This window comes from Quercus lobata, chromosome 2 (genome assembly GCF_001633185.2).
Source record: "Quercus lobata isolate SW786 chromosome 2, ValleyOak3.0 Primary Assembly, whole genome shotgun sequence".
NCBI classification, from domain to species: domain Eukaryota; kingdom Viridiplantae; phylum Streptophyta; class Magnoliopsida; order Fagales; family Fagaceae; genus Quercus; species Quercus lobata.
This window is the reverse complement of record NC_044905.1, coordinates 47,960,981-47,972,815: the sequence shown is the minus strand read 5'-3', so window position 1 is coordinate 47,972,815 and position 11,835 is coordinate 47,960,981. Positions and strand designations below refer to the sequence as shown.

The following is an 11,835-nucleotide window of genomic DNA, read 5'->3' as shown; positions in this document are numbered from 1 at the left end:
ATGCCCCTCTCAGTCACCCTCTCCACCCTCACACAGACACCCTGTCACACTCTTGCCTCTCTCACTCTCATGCCTCTCTATCCTCACACAAACACCCTCTCACGCTTGCACCTCTCTCACTCTCACACCTCTCTCCCTCACCCTCTCCACTCTTAAGCACCCTCTCCACTCTCACTCAATTCTTTCAGGTATGATTTTCTTATTGTATGATTTTTTCATGTGGGTTTGTGGTTTTTGTTCCAAAATTATGATTGATTTGATTGTTAACTGTACTATTTTAGAACTTGTTTCGTGTGTTACTCTGTTTGATTCCCAAGAAAATGCGAGAAAAATTTTCCATTTTGTGCTGAGATTGTAGTCATTAATTTTTCCCATGTTATTAATTAACCCTATTAAAAAACCGTATTAAAAAAAATTTCAATTTACTTTTGTTCATTTGCTGTTATATTGATTATTAATGAATAAAACAAATGGAAGTATGACCAAATGATGTTCAAATCTAATCTACCGAAGCAAAATATTGTTGTATACAATTAATGTTATTTATTTATTTTATTTTTTTTGCTTTGTTGTCCTTTTTAATTATAGGTGTATAGTGTCTGACTTGTATGAAATATTTTCATTGCTGGGGTTGAAGCCCTGGGTTAGTGTAGTAATAAAGCCTGCTAATGCTTTTGTATATATGGGGTCAGGAATCAGGATCAAGTGTAACTACTTATCAATGTTACATGTCATCATTTAATTATGTTTCATTGGGTTAATTTTTTGAAAAATGAAAACCCCAGTAACTCTCTTTATTCCTAACATGTGTGCTGGATTTCATATTAATCACACATTGTTTACAATTCAATTCATTAACACATATTATGAATATAATGTATACAATAGAGCATACAGTAGGTCCTCTTAAGCAATGATCAGTCAGTACTTTTGGGAGTAATACTGTCTCCTCTCATATACTAGGCTTCACAAGCCAAATTCATGGTGCAGTCCATGATTCAAGTGAGAGAAGGGTGTGTTGCTCCAAGAGTTTTGAATAACTTTTGCCTCATTTTGCCATCAATTGTCTCTACTCTGATAACCATTGGATACAACGCGGTTTTTTTTTTTTTTTGAGAATCTTTCTTAGATTGTTTTTGTTTTTGTTTTCAATTATGTCTATTACATGCTAATTGGTTATCATTCCTGTGCAGTATGGCTGCTGCAAATGCTGGATAGATTGACCATGTGTAGCCTAGCCCCATTGACGAATCAATGTTGACGTTGCAGCCCAACCATCGGTCAGAAGCTATTTGGAATGGGCAAGTAAAACATAACACTAAAGATTTAATGAATGTACACACATTTAATTTATACAATGTACACGCACTTGCTGTCATATATTAATCCATGGTTTTGTTCTGTGCAAGATCCAATGTCTCTTACATGCTGTAGCCATAGTGAAGAGTTCTCCAATTGAGAGCCAATGGTGGATGATCGAGTCGTTGACATCATTAAGGTACTTCGTTTGGAGGGACTCCTCAGGACCCAGGGTAGAGAGATTGACCATGGCCTAATAACAGCCTTAGTGGAGCGATGGTGGCTCAAGACTCATACCTTCCACATGTCACATGGTGAGGTCACCATCACATTGCAAGATGTGGAGGTTCTTCTCGGGCTTCCTGTAGATGGCGAGGCTATAACAAGGAGCACGCAGAAAGAATGGGAGAATGTGTGTCAGGACTTCCTTGGCTTTCGACCTAGAAATGATGAGAGAAAGCAACTTAATGGCCAGAGGATTCTCATCAAACAGCTTTTAGAGCAAGTTACCGATCCATTGCCGCCTAATGTTGAAGAAGATCAGCTGCATAAGTATGCACGATGCTACATCCTAGCGCTACTAGGGGACACAATCTTCATAGACAAATCCAATGATAGGGTGCATTTAATGTGGGTGCAATAGTTGGAAGACCTTCGCAACCCACGAAGGTATAGTTGGGGAAATGCTTGCCTTGCATGGTTGTACCGAAAGTTATTCAGGGCAAGTGATAAGAAAGCTAGTCAGATTGGTGGGTGCTTGCTGTTGGTCCAATATTGGGCATGGGCCAGGTTCCCATATTTGTGCTTAACAGTTGAGCGTGGCCTGCCAGTGGGTGCTTATGGTCCTCTAGTACGTGGTCCATTGTCCCTGAAGTAAGTCTCTACCTCATACATGTCATGTAACTTGAATTTATTTATTTATTTTAAAGGCTTTTAGGAATTATTTAAGTCAATATTAAACAATTTTAAATAGAGGTTCAATATATATGATTAGGTTAATATACTTTAATTTTGTGTCAAATTTCCTAAATTATATGATTAGGTTAATATATATGCTACTTATTCTTAATTTTTATTTTTTATTATTTTATAAGTATATAAAAGCTACTTAGTTAACCAAGCTTCAGTTTACTAGATTAACTATCTTATTAGAAAACATACTCTAAATGCAACATAACAAAGTATGTTTATAATGATTAGTTGAAAAGCGAGTGGGTGGGCTAAGGTTATAAATACTTTATTTAAAATTACTGTATACATTAACCAAGCTCTACCCAATAACATGTTATAGTTAGCCGTAATGACCATGATTTGGAACTTAGAGAGTCTATATGCAAATTATTTCCTACAACTTCATTACATTAACTTGACCATCCATAGATTGATTACATTATAGTTTTAATCATATGATTTTCTCAATGGGAAAGTTGTACAAAGTTAATGATCCCTTGTTCTTGATTGTAGGTGGTTGTGGGTCCTAAACAAGAAAAACAGGCCTGCCCACGTTTTCCTGAAAAGGTATCGTGAGCAAATAGCTTCAATGTTGCTAGGCCAGGTATGAAAATGCCTTGTTTAACATGTTTAGGAACAAGATATATATATGGTGAACTTTAAAATATAAACATTGTTGCATAATGTGTTGCGCACTTGTTTTTTGGCTATTATAGGTGGTGTGGCAGTTGTATGAAGCTAAATTAGAGGACCTTCTACCGTGGTGCGTTGCAGGGAGGGCCGTGTAGATGGAAACGGAGCCGCTTGTATGTTTCCACCTAGTAGAAAAACATACATCGGATCGTGTCGTTCGTCAATTTGGGATAATCCAAGAAATTCCCCATGATGTTGACACTGATACAGTGCTTCATGCCATTAATTTAAGAGGGAAGGTCAGTGTTGATTGGATGCGAAATATGCTGGGCATATCAAGGAGTGGGGTAATCGCCTTCAACGGCGTTGTGAAGCAGTGCTTCATGATATGCCTCCACAGCATGAGTACTTCAATTGGTTCACAAGGGTAACTTGGAGGTTCATTGATCTCCCCGATGCTAAATTGATTCTAATGGTAATTTGTCCATGTCTTCTACATCTTACTGTACTTATTAGCATGAAACCACTGTTTAGAGAACATAATATATATGGTCCAATGTCTTCTTAGCATCAAACCTCCCTTTTAAAGCTGTTGTTTACTTAAGATTCCTTATAGAGAACTTTGTTAATTTACCTTATAGAGAACTTTGTTGATTTAAAAATCTAATTTGAGATGCTCTAATGTCATATTTCCTATTTCAACCTTTAAAGTTATGGTATACATTCTTCTTTCCATTTTTATTATTTTTAATTTTCTATTCATTTGAATTTTTAATTAGCAATTTTGTCTACTCTATCCGCTAGCTGCATCTTTAATAGAAAAGATAATTTAAATTTAGTCAAAGGTAACACTTGGTCTCCCTATAATTTGCAATCATTACTAGTAGAACCAATTCAGAACCAACATTTATTTTATTATCAATTGGCATTGTTGATTTGATATTACATTACTAATATACTTGGTTGTTCCATGTGCAGATTGAAGGATACGTCTGTTTGTTGAGGCGTCACCCAGTGGGCACAAAGAACCACAAGGACATTACAGATATGCTGAAGATAGTGCAGGAGATTGGCCGTGTACAACCTCCTATCCCTGAGGCCCCAAATGAGGATGTAGCTACTCAGAGGCAAAGCACTACTAAGAGCCCAAGCACGAGCATAACTCCTACCGAACATCGCTTTCGTCCACCTGTTGCTACCCCTCGAGTTGTCCCTACCCCCGATCCCTCTCCATCCACCCTACATCCATCCCCTAGCCCCACCATCCCTTCACCCACCCCACATCCATCTCCTAGCCCCACCATCCCTTCACCTACCCCACATCTATGTCCTAGGTCTGACATCCATCCACCCACCCCACGGTCATTTCTTGAGCTATCACACATTCCATCCTTTGACTTGAGTATTAATCCAACCCCTCCTGACATGTAGTAGGGGCCACCCTCCCATAGTACATCTACTGGCCCTTCTTCAGGCATCATCAACCCACCCCATGTTTAGGCTGAGCAGGTTGTTGGGTTACTTGCAGTGCCAGAAGGTCGGCCAAAATGCATTTCAAAGGCACCTCCTTGTGGAGCAGGGGGCCACAAACATGGACACAAAGCTGAGCTCAAGGCATTTGACGAAGGACATGCAAGACCTTCTCCTCATTATACGAGACAATGTAAGGTTCAAAAAAGGCAACTCAAATGATACCTTATTCCTTTGTAAGAGTGAAGTGAAGTGGGACCAAATATAGATTGAGTCACATTTTTTAAGACTGATTTTCAGCCCATTGTTAAGGAACATAGTAGATTATGTAAGCAGATAAAAAGAAAGCATGATTAGTTATACAATTTACGCAGATTTTTGAATGGTGTAGAAACCCCACATGCTAATGTTAAATCTTCTGTACTTGAAAATTTAAGATTTTTTTCTCTCCTTATTTGTTACTGGTATTCTTATTAACATTTTTACAATTTTTTTCGTTGTTAGATTTTCTCAAGCTCTCTGATGGCTTTGGCAAGAACAAATATATTACTCTTGTCTTAACTTTTTGAATAATGATATATAATTTCAGTTGACATTAAAAAATTATTTAATTGTAGATAGAGCAAGATCTGGCACCATAGTGCTACCTTCTGGTGCTGGAAAGTCTCTAGTTGGTGTCTCCGCAGCTTGCCGAATAAAAAACAGCTGCCTTTGCTTAGCAACAAATGCTGTTTCTGTCGATCAGTGGGCTTTCCAGTTCAGGCTATGGTCAACCATCCGAGAAGATCAAATCTGTCGTTTCACATCTGATAGCAAAGAAAGATTCCGCGGTAATGCTGGGGTGGTTGTGACAACATATAACATGGTTGCTTTTGGTGGTAAACGGTCTGAAGAATCTGAAAAGATCATTGAAGAGATAAGAAATAGAGAATGGGGTTTGCTTCTCATGGATGAGGTAATCTTTTTTACTTCATTTGTTGATTGTAGCCTCCTACCTATAAGATTATGTCAATGTTATATGCATTATAGGTTGGTGAATTACATCTGGTTTGTTCAGGTGCATGTGGTTCCTACTCACATGTTTCAAAAGGTCATTGGTATCTCTAAATCTCACTGCAAACTTGGGCTCACTGGTATGTCTTCAGTTATTTGTTTAGAATATTGCAACATCCAGCATTGCCTTTTTCTGATGATAACTGAAAATTTGTTGACTAATTTTACTGCAGCCACTCTTGTTAGAGAGGATGAAAGGATTACCGATCTGAAATTTCTCATTGGGCCGAAATTGTATGAAGCAAACTAGTTGGATCTAGTAAAAGGTGGATTTATTGCAAATGTACAGTGTGCTGAAGTATGGTGTCCAATGACAAAGGAGCTTTTTGCTAAATATTTGAAGAAAGAAAACTCCAAGAAAAAGCAAGTTTGCCTGGTTTACAAATCCTTCATTTTTGTTTTCTCTTCATGCAAACTATTTCTTAATTGGAAATCGGGGATGAATGTATGTATTATTCTGCATCATGTCAATTCTTCTTCATGTAATGCTTTTATTTGCTGCTGTTACATGTCTTTCTTGATTAACTTCTGCAGCTCTATTTTGACCTTCATGGTATGCTATTATTTTCTGATTGTGATTTTTTATATATACATTTCTCTATGGAAGTAATTGCTTTATAGAAAGTCAGCAGGTTCCCAGCTGTTATTTATCCCCCTTCATTAACTTAATGGTCTCTCAAATTTCCAAGCACTCTATGTGATGAACCCAAATAAGTTCAGGGCATGCGAGTTTCTTATAAGGTTTCATGAACAGCAGCGTGGTGATAAAATAATTGTCTTTGCTGACAATCTTTTTGCACTCACAGAGTATGCGATGAAACTATGCAAACCTATGATCTATGGTGCTACCAGGTTGTCTATGAAGATCTTTTTCTTAAGAAGTATGCTTCTACTTGTGCTGCTTCATATCTAGGGCCCATTTGGATACAATTTATTTTGCTGAAAACTGAAAACACTGTAGCAAAATAATTTTTAAATGCGTGAAAATTACTGTTCACTCTTTTTTTACTGTTCATAAACCTAAAATCAATTGATGTTACCTTCTTTTTTCAGTAATGTTGGTTCTTCAAAATATTGGCATCTTATTTCTGATGGGTTCATACAATTTGCTCTACTTGATGATTGAAGTATTTGTAAGATTATTATGACATGCTTGAATGTATGAACTCTCCATTGGGTGTGTGTCAAGGTCAAGAAACTGGTGCATATATGTGATCCTATTTGGGTTGATGTGGTAGACTTGCCCATACTATTGAATTTTTTTATTTTTTCTTCTTTCGGAGTTGAAAACAATTAGAACTCCACAATATCGACTAGTTTTTCCTTTTAAATTAGATACAGCTTTTGAAGTTGAAACATTATATTAATTATTAAAAAAAAAAATTGGAACATTATATCAATGAAGGTTGTCCTAATTGTTTTGTCATTTTTAGGTGGGTGATAATTCGATAGATATTCCTGAGGCGAATGTTATCATTCAGATTTCTTCACATGCTGGTTCAAGACGTCAAGAAGCCCAACGTCTGGGTCGTATTCTTAGGGCTAAGGTTCGTTTTCATATCCTCTTTCTATACAATATAATCTTGGCTTGTCTATAGTAGTTGGTAACAACAACAACAACAACAAGCCTTAGCCCCAAAATTTTGGTGTTACCTATGGATCTTAATAGACTAATTAAGGCTCATCAGAAATAATTAGCAACTTTAATTGATTGGCATCATTATGGAAGATTGTTTGCGATTATTTTGGAATAAAAAAGCATTGGACATTGTTGTCAGAGTTTCATTTTAATGGATTATGCCAACCATCAGATTTAAGATTCTGTCCATTTGGACGTACAGGGTCAACTTTAAGATAGGATGGGGGGAGGTAAAGAGGAGTACAATGCATTTTTCTATTCCCTTGTGTCAATAGATACACAGGTATGCATCTGTTCTCTTTTCTTGATTTGATTAGTTATTGAACTGTGTGAGAATAATGATTAAGTGATTAAATCACCACTTCCTAGAGTAGGTATCTTGAGTTAGAGCCTTGTCTCCACTCTTCCTCCAATTTAAAATTTTCACTTATTAAGGGGGGAGTTTGGGTGGAGGAGTTTTAAAAATAATGTTTGAGTGATTAAATTCATTTTTTCCTATTAGCTTAAGCTTTTGGGACTAGTGGTGATTTGTCAAATCATTTTATTATAGATTTTTTTTTTTTTTTTTTAATTTGGAAGTATGAACCTTTTAATATTTAGTTAAGATTTTTGATATCCAAATTATTGGGTCTGAATGCAGGAGATGTACTAGTCTACCAAAAGGTAGCAGTTTTTGATTGATCAAGGTTATAGCTTTAAGGTATAAGTTTATGTTTTATTATGCGTCTCATTTTATTGCAGAAGCAGTTATTCTGATGAGGATGCTAATTGCTAATAGTAATACATGTAGAATTTTGCTTTTTTGCCCCGTAACTGTTATGCACATAGCTGTCAAAACTGTATTTCATTTGGTTATTATTAGTTCGTAAATGGCACTCAACAAAAACTGTTTGCCCACCCTAATGTTTTTTTGTTATGCACATAGCTTTTTTGTTGATTTTGAATTTTCCTTGGGCTTGGAGCAAATTCAACAAAAAAACATTAGGGACTTTTGTGTGCTTTAACTAGTGTGGTTGCCCAGCAGGTATATATATATATATATATATATTTATAAATAATTTTAAAGACACACCCAATTGCACACCCAATTTCATAACTTGCTAGTACGTGAGTTTGCAACTGAGTTACACTCACATTTTTCTACAATCTGTCATGGAAGACCAACCAATTCAGCGTCAAACCTAACCTGTTCCCCTTATGGCTAAACTGAGATTACTTTGGCCTAACTTTGTTTCCAAAACCAAGTAATATGTACTATTTAGTACTTACTACCCCATGTAAAAGGGGAGTGCTTTGTTTTATAGTTTGATTTAAAAAGTAAGCAAAGTACTGAGGTATGTTGACCAAAGCACCATATCAAATAATGCAATGGACACAGCTTGTTTCACAACAAATTTCATAATTGTTGAAGTGATTGACATAAGTGATGGACACAACTGACACTCGTGAATCCATTTATTTTTCTTTACCACTCACAAGATCACTTCATAATTGTGAAATTTTTCATTAAAAAAATTTATATCCATAGCATTAATTATAAATGAAAGAAGTTTTATATCAAAGAAAAGAGATAGTATTATTTTGCAAATTCATGTTTGGCTACTCTGATAGATAAAAACTATCCGTTAGAGCCAAACACAAGTAGCAAGAAGACAACATATGTACAGTTCTCTTTTATATCTTATTGCATTTGCAAAGGTGAATGGATATGGCAATAACAAGCCTCACCCTCAGCAGCATGTGCAGCTACACTTGGCTTCAAAGCTCAATGCCACCACCACCGCCATCACCTCCACCTCGGCTGAGTGTTTGTTGCTATTCTTCTACTCAGCTCTCTGTTCACAAAACCTTGACACACATTCACAGTTCTAGTGTCATAGCTTGCCTTCGTGCCAACAGGTCTCTCTCTCTAATATTATATTTAGGGACTGTTGTCTTATACTCTTATTAATGGCTTAGTTACTGTATCTTTTTTCTCCTTTTGGATAGCGCAGAGCTGGCACTAAAAGTTGCACGTGCTATACTTAGTGATGGCATCTCAGTTGTGAGTTTTTTTTTTTTTTACAAATTTTTTTTTCATCTTTTCATAAATTGAACTGGAGTTTTATGTCAAGTAAACTGTCTTAATAATTAATGAATCACATGCGTAACAGTCATGACTTCTAAGACCCAACTTTTATTATATAAATAAATATTAACTAACTAACTTTTATAATCTTAAAAGTTGATTCAGTTGCATTCTTTTGGACAGTCTAGAAGAACTTATTGCACCCACATTGCTTATCCCTTAATCTATGGATTTTGGTTAGTTAGATTCGTGCCGTTACTTAAGGTCTCTTGTAATTAAGAATGTTGGGAAATTTTTGCATTGTTGATTGGGAAAATGTTCGGTTTATGTTAATCATTTTATAAAGAAATACAATGGTAATTTGTTCTTATTCTGTAATTAGTTGCAGTAGTCCATGATTATATGAAAGATGGTTTCTGATTTGTTTCTCATTCTTGATATGTAGCTGGAGATTGTGATGTCTACCCCAGGTTTGTTTAAGGTTGTTTAGAATGCAATCTTTTCCAATTCTCCAATCCAATTGGCTTCTTGGGCTTGAGAGTTAATGTGCTTTCTTTCTCTTTTGCATAGGTTCTTCAACAGCTGGTGCAGGAGCATCCTACTACAACCTTAGGAGTAATTCTTGTTAGGTTTTAAGTACTTAGGAACTAATGTATTAGAACTCTAATTTGTATTGTTGACAAACCATGATCAAAACAGGTTGTTTAGTTTTGTTTAGACTTGCTCAAAGTTGTGTCTTTTTTGTAAAGTTGGAATCGAGCTATTGCAGAATTAAGTATGCATTTCGACCTGGCTCAATCGATCGAAGCTTAGACTCGATTGATCGAATCTCAGGAAAAATTTTTTTTTGCAGAATTTTTCCAACTCAGCCCTAGCCTATTAAAACATGTAAGGTTTTATGTTTTGCCCTAAGTATAAAAGGCAAACCCTAGCCACGTCTTTTAAGGTTGATCTATTTATTGTGTGTGTGAATCTCTTGTGAGATCTAGAAGTGGTTGCCTTCACACATGCTTAGGATTATCAAGAAGGAGATCTGATTGAGAGCTTGATAATCATTCAGTTGCTGCACTAAAGAGCTTAAAGAAACACAAGCGGGTGTGCTTGTACTTGCTGGAGAATCTAAGAAAGAAGGAGTCCGTGGTCTCAGAGCTTGCACGTGGTCGTGTCAGTAAGTTTCTACTAGTAGATAGCAATAAGATGTTAGTGATCTAAGTCGCTATTGTAAAACTTCGATCCTTTCATAGTGGATTTAAGTTTACCTTGAGAATTGCTAGGTTAAATCCTCCCTAGGTTTTGACCGGTGTGGTTTCCTGGGTCATCATATCACTATGTCATTTATATTTCCGCTGCTTTGCATGATATGATTGTATGATTGTGTTAACCTAAATCTGAAACTTAAACTAAGTAATCACTTGGCTAATTTACTAAGTTAATTCAGTTGTGTTTTAAGGGGTTTAAAAACAAACAAGTGGTATCAGAGCAGGTAGCTCTCTTGTTGTTGATCTTTTGATCTCTGAGCTAATCCTTGACCCCTGTTGTCATGGAACACGAACATTCTCTTGTTATTCCTCTTCACTTTAATCAGAATAATTATTTTTATTGGAAAGTAAGGATGAAAGCATTCCTGAAATCAATTGATGAGAGAGTCTGGAACTCCGTTGAATACGAATGGGAGAAACCCACTACTCCTGTTAGTAAGTGGCAAACTTCTCAAAAAGAAGCAGCCACGTTCAATAGCAAAGCTATGAATGCTATCTTTAACGCTGTTTCTATGGAGGAATTTAAGAGAATCTCTAATATTGAGGTTGCTCACACTGCTTGGAATATCCTCCAAACTGTGCATGAAGGCACAAAGGTTGTTAAAATTAATAAGTTACAACAATTAACTTCTAAATTTGAAAGCATTAGGATGTCTGATGATGAATCCTTTGATGAATTCTATGCTAAACTCAATAATATTGTTAATTCTGCTTACAACTTGGATAAAATCTATCAACCTAAAATTGTTAAGAAGATTCTCAGATCTTTTACTGAAAATTTTAGACCCAAAGTGGCTACCATCACTGAGAGCAAGGATGTGGACTCCATCCCTGTTGATGAACTTGTAAGATCTCTTCAATCCTATGAGTTGAACCTAACTAAGACTAGCAAATCCAAATCAATGGCTCTTAAGTCAGTTGATGATGTTGATGTTAGTGGATTTGATGATGAGCTTTCTGCTATAGAGATTGCTTACCTTGCCAAGAACTTTAGGAATTTCCTTAGAAACAACAACAGAAAGGCAAGAGATAAGAACACTGATAAACCTAGAAACTTTAGGAAGAATGATCTCACTAAGGTTAACAACACTAATAAACCTAGAGAAAAAGTAGGACAATCTTTAAATAATTCTATGGGTCCTCAGTGTTTTAGATGTCAAGGGTATGGTCACATGAAATCTGAATGTCCTACTTACTTGAAGTCTGAGGGTAAGACTATGGCTGTAACCCTTAGTGAAGATGAAGTTTCTGATGATGAGTCTGGTTGTGACAAGGATGGAAACTTCATTACTTTCACTACTACTGCTGTAGTCAATGAAAATATATCTGCTGAAGAGAACCCTTTTGATAGGGAACTCTCTGAGGATGCAGATCTTCAAGAAACCTACAATAAACTTTGCAAAGTTGTTGCAAAAAATGCTATGAATGTTGAATTGGGTTTAAAGAAAATTGCTTCTCTTGAG

The 11,835-nt window shown here is 36.1% G+C and overlaps 1 long non-coding RNA gene and 1 pseudogene across 1 annotated transcript; both read left to right on the top strand.

Moving 5' to 3' along the window:
• Positions 1-4,474: 4,474 nt before the first annotated feature.
• On the top strand, positions 4,475-7,751 carry LOC115965433 (annotated as a pseudogene).
• A 1,073-nt stretch (positions 7,752-8,824) lies between these two features.
• On the top strand, positions 8,825-9,737 carry LOC115975309. Its single transcript, XR_004088105.1, has 3 exons — positions 8,825-8,944; positions 9,559-9,594; positions 9,684-9,737. It is a non-coding gene; the product is annotated as an uncharacterized LOC115975309 (long non-coding RNA).
• Positions 9,738-11,835: the final 2,098 nt, after the last annotated feature.